This window comes from Hypanus sabinus, chromosome 29 (genome assembly GCF_030144855.1).
Source record: "Hypanus sabinus isolate sHypSab1 chromosome 29, sHypSab1.hap1, whole genome shotgun sequence".
Lineage (NCBI taxonomy): Eukaryota > Metazoa > Chordata > Chondrichthyes > Myliobatiformes > Dasyatidae > Hypanus > Hypanus sabinus.
This window is the reverse complement of record NC_082734.1, coordinates 35,289,897-35,305,726: the sequence shown is the minus strand read 5'-3', so window position 1 is coordinate 35,305,726 and position 15,830 is coordinate 35,289,897.

The following is a 15,830-nucleotide window of genomic DNA, read 5'->3' as shown; positions in this document are numbered from 1 at the left end:
AGGGATGAGCTGGGAAGTTGATTGGTGAAAGAGATACAGGGCTGGAGAAGGGGCAGTCTGATGGGAGAGGACGAAAGGCCGTGAAAGGACGAAAAGGGGGGAGAAGCATCAGAGGGAGTCAATGGGCAGGCAAGGAGATGAGGTGAGAGAGGAAAAAGGGGATAGGGAGTGGTGAAGGAGTATGGGGGGGGGGTGGCTTTACCAGAAGTTTGAGAAATCGATGTTCATGCCATCAGGTTGGAGGCCACCCAGATGGAATATAAGGTGTTGTTCCTCCAACCTGAGTGCGGCCTCATCAGAACAACGGAGGAAGCCGTGAATTGACATATGGGAACGGGAGTGGGAAGTGGAGTTAAAATGGGCGGCCACTGGTGGGGGTCCTGTTTCTTCTGCCGGACTGAGCGGTCTCCGAATCTATGCCAGGTCTCACTGATATACAGGAGGCCACATCGGGAACACCGGACACAGTATATGACTCACAGGTGAGGAGCTGTCTCGCGGGGCCCTGAATGGTAGTGAGGGAGGAGGTGTAGGGGCAGGTAGAGCACTTGTTCCGCTTTCAAGAATAAGTACCAGGAGGGAGATCAGTGGGGAGGGACGAGTGGACAATGGAGTCACGTGGGGAGCAATTCCTGTGGAAAGCAGAAAGTTGGCGGGGGGGCGAGGGAAAGATGTGCTTGGTGGTGGGATCCCGCTGGAGGTGGAAGAAGTTTTGGAGAATTCTGTGCTGGACGCGGAGGCTGGTGGGGTGGTAGGTGAGGACAAGAGGAACCCTAACCCTGGTAGTGGTGGGAGGGTTGGGGTGAGGGCAGACGTGTGTGAAATGGAAGAGATGGGGTTGAGGGCAGCATTGATGGTGGAGGAAAGGAATACAATACAACATATCTGGAGTCTCCATTGAAAATAAATTCCCTTCATATAGACTCAGCGAAGCGCAGAGGTCAGTGAGCAGAGATCCTAATGCACTGGCAGATTCCCTTGGCTTTTTCAGGCACTTGGACAGGAACAGGCAGGCATGTGCTGTGTGTGGAATCTCCCTCTGGTTCCTCTCCTCCTTCCCTTTCTTTTATGGCCCAGTCTCCTCTCCTATTAGATTCCTTCCTCTTTAGCCCTTCATCTTTACCACCTATCACCTCTCAGCTTTTTACTTCCCTCCTCCCTCAGCCACCCACCCTCCTCCTCAGCTGGTTTCACCTAACACCTTCAGATTGTACTCCTTCCCCTCTCCCAGCCTACTTATTCTGGCTTCTGCCCCCTTCCTTTCCCGTCCTGATGAAATGCTGATCTGTTTATTCCCCTCCACAGATGCTGCCTGACCTCCAGCATTTAGCATGTGTTGCTTAAGATTTCCAGCATCTGCAAAATCTGTTTATCCTTTTCTCGTCGTTTGTTTATCCAAATTCTCCATTAAATTCATCTTCTCTCTTAGATGGCATTCCCTATGGGAGTGACCTCAGCTTTCCCTCCTCTCTCCATGCCCAGAAAACTCTGGAATTCCCGTGTGTCTGTTTGAACTTGTCTCACCATCAAGTGAAAAAATGTCCGTGTGTAACCTGTCATGCTCTTCACTGATCTAAAAGATCTCATTTGGGCTGAAAATCTGAAGTAACAACCAACAGACAATGCTGGAAACACCCAGCAGGTCAGACAGCATCTGTGCATGGGGAATTTACATATCCGATCCAAGATCTTCAGTACAACTGAGGAAGAGAAAAGAGTCCGTTTCCAGAAAGCATCATTCCTTCCCACACTCCCCATCCGGATGGAGGACCCTGACTGCCCAGTTCCCTCCATGGATGGCACCTGTGGCTTGGTACAGTGCGGTAGGTTGGCATGGTAACGTTAGGGGGACATGATAGCAATCAGTCATCGGGGTTCTATTTCCTCTATGTCTGTGAGGAGTCTCTCCGTGACTGCGTGGGTTTCCTCCGGGTGCTCCGGTTTCCTCCCACAGCCCAAAGATGTGCAGGTTAGGGTTAGTAAGTTGTGGGTGGGGTATGACGGCCCCAGGGGCACTGCAACGCTGTGGGCTGCCCCCGCACATCCTCACACAGTGTTGATCATTTCACCAGATGTTTTGAAGTTTCGATGTACATGTGAGAAATGAAGCTGATCTGCAGCAACACACACAAAACGCTGGAGAAACTCAGCAGGTCAGGCAGCATCTGTGGAAAAGAGTAAACAGTCGACGTTTCGGGCCGAGACTGGAAAGGAATGGAGAGGAGGCCAGAATGAGAAGGTGGGGAAGAGAGGAGGAAGTACAAGGTGGCAGATGAGGGAGAGAGAGAGGGCTGAAGTAAAGAGCTGAGACTTTGATTGATGGAACAAGTACAGGCTGGAGAGGTGGGGGAATCTGACAGGAGGGGATAGAAGACCATGGAAGAAAGAGAAGGGCAAGGAGCACCAGAGGGAGGTGATGGGCAGGTAAGGTGTGAGAGGGCCTTAATGTGGCAGCAGAGGACTGACACGTTGGAATGGGACTGGGAAGTGGATTTGAAACGGGTGGCCACCAGGAGATCCTGCTTTTTGAACGGACAGAACAAAGGTGCTCGACGAAGCAGTCTCTGTGTCATGTCTGACCAATATACAGGAGGCCACACCGGGAGCACCGAACGCAGTCGCTGACCCCAACAGATTCACAAACGAAGTGTCACCTCACCCAGAAGGACTGAATCAGAGAGGGAAGAGGTGCAGGGGCAGATGCGTCACTTGCCCTGCTTGCAAGGGTAAGTGCCAGGAGGGATATCAGTGGAGAGGGACAAGTGGACATGGGAGTTGTGTAGGGAGAGATCCCTGCAGAAAGCAGGAAGTTGGTGGGCAGGAGGGAAAGATGTGCTTTGTGGTGGGATCCCATTGGAGATGGTGGAAGTTCAGGAGAATTATGTACTGGGCACGGAGGCTAGTTGGGAGTGGGGTAGGTGAGGACAAGAGGAACCCTCTCTCTGGTGGGGTGGCAGGATGGGCTAAGGGGGTAAAGTAGATGTACACGAGATGAAAGAGATGTGGGTGACGGTAGCGTTGATGGTGGAGAAGGGAAGTCCCTTCCTTTGAAAAAGAGAAGCTCTCAGTTGTTGTGGACTGAAACGCTCAGGTGTCATCCTGAGAGCAGAGCTGGAGGAACTGAGAAAAGGGAATGGCATTTTTACAAGTGACAGGGTGGGAAGAGATATAGCCAAGATAATATTTAAATGTTTCCTTCAGCAGATCGTTCCTTGCTTTAGGTTCCAGCGTCTGCAGTTTTCAGTGTCTCCTTCCAGCGTCGTCTGCTATTGAAGAACAGGTGGAGAATAAGTGTGAATGTGAATCTTACCTGCAATCTTCTCAAGGGCCTGAGAACAGTATCTAAAACGGCAGGGTGCTGCCTTCAGGTCTAAGAGAGTCAAGAGGAGCCTCATATTAGGTATCTACAGGGCAAAGGCTGTCTACGCACAAAAAAATTCAAGAACACCTACCCACCACCGATCCCTGACTGGGCATCAACCATACCTGTGATATCTCCCTCCCCAACATTCTAAACAACTTTTACCATGCTTCGAGGCAGGCAACACAACACCACCCACGAAAACTACCCCCCTCGCAGGCGAGCAGCCGTTGTCTGTAAAGTGGCAGGCGTGAGAAGGACTCTACAGAGAGTCAGGTCCCGTAAGGCTGCTGGGCCAGATGGAGTTCGCAGTGAGAACACAGAGCAGATCACTGATGTCTTCACAGATACTTTCAACTCTTCACTCATCCATGCTGCTGTCCCCACGCGCTTCAATCAGCTGGCATCAGCCCTCATTGAAGAGCTCTGCTCCTTCAGAAGTAAGTGACTGCCAGCCGGAGGCACTGACACCAATTATCACAGGGTGCTTTGAACGGCTTTAAACTCCATTCCTGGCTTATCACTGATATGCTTATCAACAGAACTGCTCCACAACAGATGCCAAAACATCTGTCAAGCATCTGGTTCGGACACACCTGGAAAACAAGGGCAGAATGCTGTTTCTGGGTTTAAGTTCAGCATTCAGCAGTATTGCCCCACAGACCCTGGTGAACAAGTTCCTGCTCCTCTGTCTAAATACACCACTGTGCAACGGGGTGTTGCATGCCCTAACCAACAGGCATCAGATAGTCAGGCTGCACAACCGCTCCTCCCTCCCCGTCATCCTCAACCCGGGCACCCCCCAGGGCTGTGAGTTGAGCCCACTGCTGTACACTCTGCTCGCACACGACTGCACGGCCAAACACCCGAGCAATCACCTCGCCAAGCTCACCGATGACACAACAGTCCTGGGGCTCATCACCAACAATGATGGGACGTCCTACAGGGAGAAGGTGGAAGAGCTCGAGGCCTGGTGCCAGGCAAATAATCTTTTCCTCAGTGTCAACGAGACAAAGGAGATGGTTGCTGACTTCAGGAGAATTTGCACCACCCACAACACTCTCTACATCAGCAGTTGAAACTACGAGCAGTTTCAAACCCTAGGGAGCGCACATCTCACGTAACATCTCATGGGCCCAGAACACACCCTCCGCAATCAAGAAAACTCACCAATGCCTCTACTTTCTGAGGAGGGAGAACTATGCACATCCATACTCTTGTCTGCCTACAGATGCGCAGGAGAGAGAATCCTAACAAGCTGCATCACTGCCTGGTACGGAAACTGTACTGCAGTGGGCAGGAAGGCTCTACAACGGGTGGACAACACTGCCCAACGCACCACTAACACCAGCCTACTCACTGTCAAAGACATACACTGTACACAGAAAGCTGCCAGAAAAGGGCCAGTAACATCATGAAGGATCCCACCCTCCCTGCTCATGGGCTGTTTGTCCCACTCCCATCAGGGAGGAGGCTACGTAGCATCCACACCAGGACCACCAGACTCAGAAACAGTTAACGTGGGATGGTCGAGGGGGTCCCCCCCACTTCTTATCCCCCTTCGACCATCCCGTGTTATTTCACTCCTGATGAAGGTTTGCGGCCCGAAACGTCGTCACCACCTCCTCCCATAGATGCTGTCTGGCCTGCTGAGTGCTGCCAGCATTTTGTGGTTTTATTTATTTCCAGCATCTGCAGATTCACTCGTGGTGTGCTAAATTAGATTTGTTTTATTTGTCACACATATATTGAAACTTAAAAACATATTTTGTGAGAATATACTGGGGGGCAGCTCACAGTGTTTCCAGTGCCCAAAACTTTCTAGCCCTAACCTTTGGACTGTGGGAGGAAACTGGAGCGCCTGAAGGAAACCCATGGAGAAACTCCTCAGAGATTGTGGCGGAATTGAACCTGCTGTCACTGGCACTGTAATAGTGTTACACTAACCACAGCTTGACATGGTACTGTGCCAGCATTTAACATCTACACAGCAGCTCACTGGGAAAGTCAGTCTGCAGGTGGAGTGCCTTGGAGTCTATAGGGACTAAAGATTAACCTACAGGTCACCATTCTTTGACTGTCTGTTAAATGGGAAAGAAATGAAAACAGAAAGGCTGGAAATGCTCAGCGGGTCAGGCAGCATCTGGAGAGGGAGAAACCCATTAACTTGTTTTGGCCTCCCCAGATGCTGCCTGATTTGTTTAGCGTTTCCAGCATTATCTGATTTTATGTTGTCCTGCAGCTCTAGTCATAGAATACTACAGTACAGAAACAGACCCCTCAGTGTGTCTAGTTCATCCTGAACTATTCTGCCTTCACACATGTACTTATCCAGATTTCTCTTAAATGTTGCAATCCACCACTCCTGCTGGCAGCTCGTTCTTTATGACTGTTGAGATGGGAAGTTTGTTTCGCGAGGGTGAGACTGTTGCAAGAGGTGTAATATTTTGCCGCCCATCAAGTTTTCAAAGTTTGCTTGGCCATTCTCTCTGCCTCACAGTACTTGAAGACTTGAAAACCACTCTCCCATTCCCATTCCCCTTCAATCCCCCTCCCATACCCATTCCCATTCCCCATCCATCCTCCTCCCATTCCCAACCCTTCCACCCCTCTCCCATTTCCATCCCTCTCCATTCCTATTCTCCCTCCATCTCCCTTTCCATTCCCATTGTCCCTCCATCCCTCCTCCCTTCCCCATCCACCCTTAGCCACCCAAAAGTTTCCAAAAGATAAAATCTCTCAAATTCCTGCTCTGATTTCCGACAGCATTGTGCCGATCTCTTGCCAAAGCTCTCTCTACATTCCTGCTCAAGTTAAAGAATTCCTCTCCAAGGGACGCCATGGGCAACAGGATATATTCCCAAAGAATTACTGCAGTAGGAAGTTGAAAGATCACACAGAATAGGTGTTTGAAATAACATGCGATTTATTAAAAACTAGTCTAGTGGGCATGAATTTGGTATGGGTTTTATACTCTCTGTTGAGGAGATTACCAGTGAAAGTACATTTGATAACAGAATGGTGGCAACAGGAGGACTGAATTAACTAACAGACTGGCTCCTGATTACAGAATAACGATCTAACAGCCAATCCAATTTTCTGTTACCACAATGGGTACTCTAACATAATTAGTGAAGTTTCTGAAACGTGGGTGTCGTCCATGTCTCTGTTTTTGTCTGCGGTTTCCTGTTACCACATTAAGACAATCCTGTTTACTAGTTGATAGCCCTCTCCATTCTTCCCCCACAACGGTTACCAACTATGAACTAAACTCAACCTTTACATATTGCATAGTGGTCAGTCATCGTGAGGGTCTGTGAGTCTGGGCGTCTTGTCAGCCAGCTAACAGCTGGTGGCTTATGGCAGCTTGGTCCTGTTATCATCATGATCATTACGTGCAGTGTTGTGTGACGTGGGTGAACATGGTCTTTGACCGTGACTGTTCTTGGCAGTTTTTTTCTACAGAAGTAGTTTGCCATTGCCCTCTTCTGGGCAGTGTCTTTACAAGCCGGGTGAGCCCAGCCGTTATCAACTCTCTTCAGTGATTGTCTGTCTGGTGTGAGTGGTCACATAACCTGGACTTGTGATATGCACTGGCTATTCATACAACCTGCCCCCATAACATTTAAGTGACCCTGATGGGGGAGGGGGGGATAAGCAGATGATACACCTTGCCCAAGGGTGACATACAGGCTAGCTGAGGGAAGGTTCACCCTGTGTCTCCTTTGATAGAGACATATCTCCACCCTGACATCCTGTACTGCCCCTAATGGCACAGCAGAAAATAGTTATCGCTTATTTATTATCATTATTTCTCTTTTGTATTTGCACAGTTTGTTGTTTTTTGCACATCGGTTGTTTGTCTTTCACTGATCCTGGTGGTTTCTTGGATTTACTGCGTATGCCCGCAGGAAAATGAATCTCAGAGTTGTATATACTGACATATACGTACTTTGATAATAAATTTACTTTGAACTTTGGTATTTATGTATGCACATTTTACTCCATATCTGTACTGTCTTTTGCATGTCAGTGTCTGACCAACATATAATTGCAAATTCCTAGTACATGAACACGAAACCAGCAAATAAAGTTGAATCTAGATCCTTGAATCTTGATTTTCAGGGCAAGCTGTGGTTTCTGAAATTGCTTATAACTGTGGGCACTGGTGCCGAAACCAGCCATTGACGTTCCTCCTCTGAAACCTTTCGAAGGACACAGTTTAACCTGCTGTAACCCAGCAATGTGGGGATCACGAATGAGACATACACTCAAAGTCCACTTTGTTAGGTACAAGAGGCACCCAATAAAGTGGCCACTGATTGCGTTTCTGTTTGTTCGTGGACTCTGCTGCTGTTGCCCATCCACCCCAAGGTCTGACATGCTGTACATTCCGAGATGGTCTTCTGCACACCACTGTTGTAACACATGGTTATTGTGTTGTCCATTGTCTTCCTGTCAGCTTGAACCAGTCTGGCCATTCTCCTCCGACCTCTCTCACTAACAAGCTGTTTTCATCCACAGAACTGCCACTCACTGGATTTTTTTTTGTATTTTGCACCATTCTCTGTTGTGCGTGAAAATCACAGGGGATCAGCAGTTTCCGAGAGGCGACGGGCGTAAGCAATCATTCCGTGGTCAACATAAGAACATAAGAGATAGGAGCAGGAGTAGGCCAATCGGCCCCTCAAGCCTGCTCCGCCATTCAACACGATCATGGCTGATCCAATCTTAACTCTAGTTTTCACCGAATCCCACAAGGCAACAGTGCCAACCAACAGGGCACCATGCCGCCCATTTTATTTTATTATTCATCCCGCCCAAACCCATGTGATCACCTGGGGAAAAAAAAAACGATTTGCCAATTGAGGAGAAAAAATCTGGAAAATTCCTCTCCGACCCATCCAGGCTATCGAAAACTGGCCCAGGAGATCACATGGCTGATCTAAACCTAGCCTCATGTCCACTTACCTGCTCGCTCACCGTATCCCCTAATGCCATTTTTATCCAGGAAAATGTCGCTTCTGTCACATTTCTTCCACATTCTGATGTTTGGTCTGAACAACAACTGAATCTCTTGACCATGTCTGCATGCTTTTATGCATCGAGTTGCTGCCACATGATTGGCTGATTAGATAGTTGCATTAATGAGCAGGTGTACCTAACAAAGTGTATCTCATCTTTCACACCAGTAAGCTGAAGACAAGATATAACTGACAGGCAGGTACCAGCACGCAGAATTTAGTGCTGAAACACCAAAGTGCATATTTTGGACTTGGTATCACAGAATTATTGAAATGTTTTTCATTGCGTAGGCCATTCAGCCCAACTTCTCCATATTGACCAATGGGCCTCATTTAGTATTAACCCCATTGCTCAGAAGAGTACCGTAACTGCGTTGGTCACCCCTCCCCCGTCCCGCCACGCCAAAATGGTTCATCCAAACACTTCTGAAATACTGTCAGCGACCCAGCCTCAAATGATCCTTCTCGCCAAACCAGCTTGCGAGTACTCCAAGAGAGTGTGGAGGGACAGAGAGGTCTGGAAATGCCCAGGTCATCAGAGGTCCATGTGAGTCTGGAAGTCAAGGTCTGAAGATCTAATCCAAGATCTGATACCCAGAGGTCGGCAAATTCTGGAAGGCAAACCCAGAGCTCGGTGAGTCCGGAAGGTCAAAGATTGAAGTTGGTGAGTCCAGAGACAGAGGTTCAAAGGCTTAAGCCCCTGGGTGGCTTTGTCCGGAGGTCAGAGGCCCGATTTCTTTGAGACTCAGAGTCTGTGGTCGGGGCCACAGCGTGGAGGTCTGGGGCAAAGGACTGAAGGCCCAGAGGCAGCCTGACTCTGTGTGTGAGAGGTGGGCGGCTGGGAGTCTGGGAAGGGTCTTACTTTGTCTTGATTTGATGTTGTTGCTTGTGTTGTTCTGCTGAACATGGTGGGCATGCTACATGGGTGTCAGAATGTGTCGTGACACTTGGAGGATGCCCCGTCCACAATCCCCGGCACATCCCTGGGTGTCTCGGTTGTTAATGCAAACAGTACAGTCAGTGGACACTTGATTCGGTACGTCCTGCACCTCATAAACATGTAAACCCTGGTTATTTGATCTACTGTGACTTTCCTGTCAGCTTGAACCAGTCTGGCCATTTCTCCTCTGACCTCTCTCACTAACAAGGAGTTTTCACCTACAGAACTGCTGCCCACTGGATGCTTTTTGCAACACTCGAGAGGTGGGATTAATCCAAAGCCCGGCACGAAGACAGCAAGTTGAGACATCCATAAATTTCAGTAATTCCAAGTGGGAATATTCCAGGCTGCAAGTGGAGCACAAAGTGGCTTATCGTGTTAAAAAAAATCAGTACATATATGGTGGGCTGAATGGCCTCCTGTGTAAAGGTCTAAGCTTCTGCAGCTGGCCAGGCGTGCCCGTCCCTGGTGCTGTGTGTCACACCAACATGTACTGCATCCCCCTCAGAAATTAAACCATATAATCTTAAAATTTAGGAGTGGATTTCGTCCATTTGGCCCATCGAGTTTGCTCTGGCATTAGTCATGCTGATTTATTTCCCTTCTAAACTCCATTTTCCTACCTTCTCCATGTAACCTTTGACACCCTTGATAATCCGGTAGTCTTGAAGAGCTGCTCTCAGGAGGTGTCTCTACCCCCATCTCTCCGGCGAACCACGACACAGACAAACCCCGCCTGTCACACCTGTAGGTCTCCAGACAGAGGATATGAAGATAAGGCCTATCAGATGGCCAGCTGCCTCTGCAGGCGATAATGGTGTAACTCTAGAGCTCATGTTTACAGACCAGCCCTTAGCTTAGCATCAAACATGAAAAAGAGAAACGATGATTGTCTGATGCCTGTAAGAAAAAAAAACAGAGAGCTTTAAGCTCCAAAGCAGCTAAACCACATGGTCTCAGGATCCTGACTGTGTTCCAGCCAGCTGCATTTCAAGTCCAGGTAGACAATGATTTCTTGGCTGTTCAGAGGTGTTCTGTCATTGTCAGTCACTCCTTTATCTGTAGTGATCTTGTAGGAGTAGTGATGCACCATCAATAACTCACACTGAGACGTAAGGCGAGATATCGGCTTTTATTGACTGGAAGAAGGAACCAGGAGTGAGTGTCTATCATACAATGTCTTGGAGACTGAGGCCGAGCGTCAGGCCGCAGATCTCCTTTATACAGGGGCCTGTGGGAGGAGCCACAGGAGCAGTCAGCAGGGGCGTGTCCCGACAGGCACATAGTTCACCACAAGTAGTCAGCCCCACCATGGAGTTTAAATTGTTAATTAGATAACCTAAAGCTAACTGGTTTGGTGTGGACACACAATCAGCCCACACAAACAGGTAGGACAGGACTCCTGTCCCTTCTCTCAGTGTCATCCTCTTGCACTGGCCCAGCGTCAGCACCTCACCTTCTGTCTAACCACGTCGCAAACTTCCAGATGCCTTATCGAATTCAGTGGAAAAAAATTACCTGCTGATGGGCCCACCGTACTTTAATTTTATAATACCCTTTATAATTGCTGAATGTAGTTCTAATCAACAATCTTCAAAACCTGGGCCTTTGTACCTCCCTCTGCAACTTAATCCTTGCCTTCGTCACCGGGAGACAAGTCAGTGTGGATCAGAAATAACATCTCCTCCTCGCTGACACTGGTGTATCTCCGAGATGCGTGCTTAGCCCACTGCTCTACTCTCTCCACATCTACAGCAGTGTGGCCACATACAACTAAGTTTTCCTATGAAACAACGAGTCTATTGTTGACAGAATTCCAGATGGTGATGAGAAGGCGTACAGGAGCGAGATAGATCAGATGGTGATGAGAAGGCGTACAGGAGTGAGATAGATCAGATGGTGATGAGAAGGCGTACAGGAGTGAGATAGATCAGATGGTGATGAGAAGGCGTACAGGAACGAGATAGATCAGATGGTGATGAGAAGGCGTACAGAAGCGAGATAGATCAGCTTGTTGAGTGGTGTCGCAATGACAATTCTACCCCCCCCCCCCAGTGCTCTGGTTTCCTCCCATGTATCACACTCAACATCAGCAAGACCAAGGCGTTGACTGTGGACTTCAGGAAGGGGAAGTCAATGAAACACACACTAGTCCTCGTCTGCAGTGGAAAGGGTGAGCAGTTTCAAGTTCCTGGACGTCAATATCTCTGAAGCTCCATCCTGGGTCCAACATGTTGATGCAGTTTCAAAGAAGGCATGACAGCAGTAGATGTAGTGTATATGGATTTCAGCAAAGCATTTGATAAGATACCCCATGCAAGGCTTATTGAGAAAGTAAGGAGACGTGGGATCCAAGGGGACATTGCTCTGTGGATCCAGAATTGGCTTGCCCACAGAAGGCAAAGAGTAGTTGTAGACGGGTCATATTCTGCATGGAGGTCGGTCACCAGTGGTGTGCCTCAGGGATCTGTTCTGGGACCCCTACTCTTCCTGATTTTTATAAATGACCTGGATGAGGAAGTGGAGGGATGGGTTAGTAAATTTGCTGATGACACAAAGGTTGGGGATGTTGTGGATAGTGTGGAGGGCTGTCAGAGGTTACAGTGGGACATGGATAAGTTGCAAAACTGGGTTGAGAAGTGGCAGATGAAGTTCAACCCAGATAAGTGTGAAGTGGTTCATTTTGGTGGGTCAAATATGATGGCAGAATATAGCATTAATGGTAAGACTCTTGGCAGTGTGGAGGATCAGAGGGATCTTGAGATCTGAGTCCATAGGACACTCAAAGCAACTGCGCAGGTTGACTCTGTGGTTAAGGAGGCATGCGGTGCATTGGCCTTCATCAATCGTGGGATTGAGTTTAGAGCCGAGAGGTAATGTTGCAGCTATATAGGACCCTGGTCAGACCCCACTCGGAGTACTGTGCTCAGTTCTGGTTGCCTCACTACAGGAAGGATGTGGAAACCATAGAAAGGGTGCAGAGGAGATTTACAAAGATGTTGCCTGGATTGGGGAGCACGCCTTATGAGAATAGGTTGAGTGAACTCGGCCTTTTCTCCTTAGAGTGACGGAGGATGAGAGGTGACCTGATAGAGGTGTATAAGATGATGAGAGGCATTGATAGTGTGGATAGTTTCCCAAGGCTGAAATGGCTAGCACGAGAGGGCACAGGTTTAAGGTGCTGGGCAGTAGGTACAGAGGAGATGTCAGGGGTAACTTTTTTTACACAGAGAGTGGTGAGTGCGTGGAATGGACTGCCGGTGATGGTGGAGGCGGATACGATAGGGTCTTTTAAGAGGCTCCTGGGCAGGTACATGGAGCTTAGTAAAATAGAGGGCTATGGGTAACCCTTGGTAATTCCTAAGGTAAGGACATGTTTGGCAGTATTTTGGGTTGAAGGGCCTGTATTGTGCTGTAGGTTTTCTATGTTTCTAATTCATTATGAAAGTTGGTATGTCACAAATATCTCCAGATGTACCGTGGAGAGCATTCGAACTGGTATCACCATCTGTACAGAGGGGCCACTGCACAGGATCAGTAAAAGCAATAGAAAGTTAACGACTCGGCCAGCTCCACCATGGACACCAGCCTCCCCAGCATCGAGGAAACCTTCAAACGGTGTTTTCCATCATTAAGGACCCTATCACCCAGAACATGCCCTTTTCTCATTGCTACCATCAAGGAGGAGGTGTAGGAGCCTGAAGACACACACTGAATGATTTCCTCCATCATCGGATTTCTGATGGACAATGAACACTACTTCACCATTTTTTTCTCTATCTGGTGCTCTGGTTTCCTCCCACGTCCCAACAATGCTGAACTAATAATTACCCCCGTGTGTGGGAGAATGCTTGGAGATGAGGAGAAGGTGTAGATGGGATTTCAGACTCGGAATCAGCTTTATTATTATTATTATTATGTGCCGTGACATGCAGAGAGCAAAATAGTGAAGAGCTGTTCATAGGTTCATTGTCCACACAGAAATCAGCTGCCATGGGGAAGAAGTGGTTCCTAAAACACGGAGGCGTATCTTCAGTTCCAAGGTGGCGCCAGACAGTGGCGATTCTCCGTCCGCAGCTTCGAAAGGAATCATCAAGTATTCCCGCTTAGGACTACTTCAGCTGAAATCCCCAGTTCCAGTCAGTTATTTTAGGAAACACTTTTGGTGCTATTTATTTATTTTTTATGTATATTATTTTGCAGTGTATGAGAGTTCTTATGTATTGCACTGTACAGCTGCTAAACAAAAGATTTCATGGGATAATAACCCTGGTTCCGATTCAGGTTTGTGGCAGTGAAACTCAGTGACTGAGGCACCCATTTCCTTGTTGAATGTCCCCAGCAGAAGATGGAGACAGCACCTCTGGCAATGTGGCACCTTTGTAGTGGGCAGTGGGATACACCCAGATGGAAGTGTTAGAGGGGTTAATTGCTGGCAGGCTAGGGTGCACCAATGTCATTAGAGAATGACATGGAGCCAACAGAAAGAAATATGCTGTTTAATTTAAATTTATATTCTGAAAATCATCTTCAGGGAACCATCAGGTTTTGCTTGCTTCTCACACTGCACATGCGGCAGTCGAAGGTGTGGTGAAGCCGGTGCATCCTCTCCACCAGCGGCAGAACAGTCTGATCCACCAGCTGCTGCAGGACCTCTCCCGGCTCTGGCCCCTGGCAGACGGAGCTGAGGAAAGAACACACAGAGCAGGTTCAGCTTCTGCAGCACAGGCAAAATGGTTATTCCCGGACAGAGGCTTTAAGCTCACTCTGTGATCATGGTAGAATAGTGAAGGTTCCTGTCCACTGCCCAGTTAGTCCCTCTCTCCGGGGGAGATCTGTACACTGACCGGTGTCTCTCTGTCCCTCTCTCTCAGGGGGAGATCTGTACACTGACCGGTGTCTCTCTGTCCCTCTCTCTCAGGGGGGAGATCTGTACACTGACCAGTGTCTCTCTGTCCCTCTCTCTCAGAGGGAGATCTGTACACTGACCGGTGTCTCTCTGTCCCTCTCTCTCAGGGGGAGATCTGTACACTGACTGGTATCTCTCTGTCCCTCTCTCTCAGGGGGAGATCTGTACACTGACCGGTGTCTCTCTGTCCCTCTCTCTCAGGGGGAGATCTGTACACTGACTGGTATCTCTCTGTCCCTCTCTCTCAGGGGGAGATCTGTACACTGACCGGTGTCTCTCTGTCCCTCTCTCTCAGGGGGGAGATCTGTACACTGACCGGTGTCTCTCAGTCCCTCTCTCTCAGAGGGAGATCTGTACACTGACCGGTGTCTCTCTGTCCCTCTCTCTCAGGGGGGAGATCTGTACACTGACCAGTGTCTCTCTGTCCCTCTCTCTCAGAGGGAGATCTGTACACTGACTGGTATCTCTCTGTCCCTCTCTCTCAGGGGGAGATCTGTACACTGACCAGTGTCTCTCTGTCCCTCTCTCTCAGGGGGAGATCTGTACACTGACCGGTGTCTCTCAGACCCTCTCTCTCAGGGGGAGATCTGTACACTGACCGGTGTCTCTCTGTCCCTCTCTCTCAGGGGAGATCTGTACACTGACCGGTGTCTCTCTGTCCCTCTCTCTCAGGGGGAGATCTGTACACTGACCAGTGTCTCTCAGTCCCTCTCGGGGAGATCTGTACACTGACCGGTGTCTCTCAGTCCCTCTCTCTCAGGGGGAGATCTGTACACTGACCAGTGTCTCTCTGTCCCTCTCTCTCAGGGGGAGATCTGTACACTGACCGGTGTCTCTCAGACCCTCTCTCTCAGGGGGAGATCTGTACACTGACCGGTGTCTCTCTGTCCCTCTCTCTCAGGGGAGATCTGTACACTGACCGGTGTCTCTCTGTCCCTCTCTCTCAGGGGGAGATCTGTACACTGACCAGTGTCTCTCAGTCCCTCTCGGGGAGATCTGTACACTGACCGGTGTCTCTCAGTCCCTCTCTCTCAGGGGGAGATCTGTACACTGACCGGTATCTCTCTGTCCCTCTCTCTCAGAGGGAGATCTGTACACTGACCGGTGTCTCTCTGTCCCTCTCTCTCAGAGGGAGATCTGTACACTGACCGGTGTCTCTCTGTCCCTCTCTCTCAGGGGGAGATCTGTACACTGACCAGTATCTCTCTGTCCCTCTCTCTCAGGGGGAGATCTGTACACTGACCAGTGTCTCTCAGTCCCTCTCTCTCAGGGGGAGATCTGTACACTGACCGGTGTCTCTCAGTCCCTCTCTCTCAGGGGGAGATCTGTACACTGATCGGTGTCTCTCTGTCCCTCTCTCTCAGGGGGAGATCTGTACACTGACTGGTGTCTCTCTGTCCCTCTCTCTCAGGGGGAGATCTGTACACTGACCGGTGTCTCTCAGTCCCTCTCTCTCAGGGGGAGATCTGTACACTGACCGGTGTCTCTCTGTCCCTCTCTCTCAGGGGGGAGATCTGTACACTGACCAGTGTCTCTCTGTCCCTCTCTCTCAGAGGGAGATCTGTACACTGACCGGTGTCTCTCTGTCCCTCTCTC